We start from the raw sequence: 2,349 nt of genomic DNA, 5'->3' as shown, positions 1-2,349 counted from the left end.
TCACTTGGGAAAACCTGTGGATGGCTGCTCCTTAATGAGTTATTCTGGGGAGCTGCCTAAGGCCTATACTCCCTTTTATTATTCCCTTTTAGAACACACATATATTCTACAGAAGTGACTATGAGCCACCTTCCCTTGGCCACATGTCTCCACTCCCTCCTCCTCACGAGAGACCCTCACCCTGGTGGCCACTGTGGGAGTGTCGGGGGCTCTGACTGATTAATGGATAGAAATAGAATTTGTCCTCTTGTGAGGAATGTAGCATGGTTCTCCAAGGCCTGCTTGCACTCACTGTAAGCCCACAATTATGGCTTGCTGGACTCCCGCTTTCACGCCACTGGATCTTCCAGGTGGCATCGGGCCACGCTTTCTGCTGGAAGACAAAAGAGCTCATTCAAGGGCATCTGGAGAGAGTGCTGGAGCCTGCAGCCCAAGGCTGATGGGGTGTCTCGTCGCCAAGGTTTCGGAGTTGTCCTCGAAACCTAAGTGGGTGGAGGGTCATCCCACAACCCGCCTCCTGGAAAAGGGGGTGGAAAGTAGAAGTTTTTTAATGCTGAGCAAAGGGAGCCAGGCACTCTTATTCTTGCCAGTTCAAAACCAGGCAAAAGTGATCTATGACGCTGGGAATCGGTCTGGGCGGTGGGGGACCAGGCAAAGGCATGGTGAGGACTCTGGGGTGTTAGTAACGTTCCATTTCTTGATCTGAGCACTGCTTCCCCAGATGTGTTTACTTCATAAAAATTCATGGAACTCCCCACTTAACATCTGTGTGCTTTTCAGTATGTACGTTAAATTTCTATAAAAAGTTTACTCAAATAACTAAAGAAAATCTTTTGAACATGTAGTTGGCTCATACGCATCTTCTCTGGAGTCGGGCTGACTCTCTCCTTTCTTCCTTCCACCGTCTGAGCCACCAGCAAATTCACTGGTCCAAGTCACGCCAAGTCTGAGAGTCCACACTGCCACATCGTGGTGGCAGGTAGGAGACTGGCAGTGTGAGGAGGGGGAAGGTCCAGCATTTATTTTTAATTGATTTGCTCATTTTCCCCTAATATCAAAATAATCCTACCCCTTTTCCCTAGTGCCCAAAATGGCATCAACCACACCCTGATAAGCCACAAGCATGCAAATTTCTTAGGCCTGGCACAAGGCTCTGTAGTCCCATCTACTGAAGCTGGCTGAAGAACAAGCTTCTGGGAAGCGTTTGGAAAAGTCTGCACAGTTGCTCCAGATCTCGTTCCAAAAGAGATCTGAACCAGGGGTGGGACTCTCCTAGAGGTCAATGCCATCTCTCATTATCTCCCACTTCACTCCCCAAACTTCTCTGGGGTTATTCTTGGCTATCAGGGATATTAGGGGGTCTTCAATGAACTTTTCCATTTGGTTAGTTTGGTGGTTTCCCCCTTTTTGTTAAATAAAAAGGTGCTTTGTTTGTCTTTGACAAAAAGAAATACGTCAACTTTATAGAAAATTATACAGAGAGGAAAGCAATCCAGAATGATTTATGTTTGATGAACCCATAAATTAGGCAACTGAAGGTAGATCTCTGCCCGAGGTAGAGTGAGCAGTCTGAAGCTGGCTTTCTCCCCCTCCCTTGCTACAATCCCTTTTTCGGAGAGGCACTGCCAAGTCACCACTGCCCAGATGTTCAGGGAGGGCAGCCTCAGCTCTGGGAAAGGAAGGTTGATCTTAGCTCACCAGCAAGGTGCCTGCCACCTCCACAGAGCAAGGAGCAGGTAAGGAGAACCACCCAGCCAAGGGGAGTCTCTGATTTTAAGAGCACTCCACCGTCATCAGAGGGGTATCAGGTCTGTATACTGCGCCCTTCGAGGGATTTCCACTCTCCTGGCACAAATGGCTGCATCATGCTGCATTACAGCATCTCATTCAAGGCCCAGGTCTGCAACACCATCCATTTGTGTTCTCTACACAGCTGCATTATATTCCTGTCAAGCACCCCCTTGTCTGCTATCTGTCTGTCTGTGTGTTTCTCTGTCTCTCTGCCTCTGCCTCCTCTCTCTCTCTCTCTCTCTCTTCCTCCTTACCCCCTACCTCTCTAATCAGCTTCTGGCATTCCCACAAAACAGTTTCTGTTCAAACTTCAGCCCCAGAGCAACCCAATCTCCTGACACACCCCCGAACCCCCAGAAAAATCCCAAACTTTGTGTAAACATGGAAAGGGCTGCGAAAAGCTCAGACTGCAGAGTATGGAGGCAGAGAGGTGTGAAAGGAATACCTAAGGCCCAAGAATCACTGACCTACAGTTTAGCGGCAAGGCACATACCTAAAGATCACAAGAGAAAGCCTGAAGAAGAAAGAACCCAATGAAAAAATAAAAAAATAAAAAAA

The 2,349-nt window shown here is 48.0% G+C and overlaps 1 protein-coding gene and 1 long non-coding RNA gene across 3 annotated transcripts in view; one reads left to right on the top strand and one right to left on the bottom strand.

The window, feature by feature from the left end:
- The window catches only part of LOC111737780, a 43,530-nt gene that overhangs the window by 21,853 nt on the left and 19,328 nt on the right, over positions 1-2,349 (top strand). The window lies entirely within an intron of this gene.
- LDLRAD3 (low density lipoprotein receptor class A domain containing 3) overlaps positions 1-2,349 on the bottom strand; it is a 187,068-nt gene that overhangs the window by 178,838 nt on the left and 5,881 nt on the right. The window contains exon 2 of one of the 2 annotated variants that reach the window (XM_011356832.2): positions 24-30. The exons of the other annotated variant lie outside the window; for it this stretch is intronic. The gene's annotated coding sequence lies outside the window, so the exon portion shown is untranslated. The remainder of the gene's footprint in view (positions 1-23; positions 31-2,349) is intronic. 2 annotated transcript variants of the gene reach the window in all.

This window comes from Pteropus vampyrus, unplaced genomic scaffold (assembly GCF_000151845.1).
Source record: "Pteropus vampyrus isolate Shadow unplaced genomic scaffold, Pvam_2.0 Scaffold31, whole genome shotgun sequence".
Classification (NCBI taxonomy): Eukaryota; Metazoa; Chordata; class Mammalia; order Chiroptera; family Pteropodidae; genus Pteropus; species Pteropus vampyrus.
This window is presented reverse-complemented; position numbering and strand designations above follow the sequence as displayed.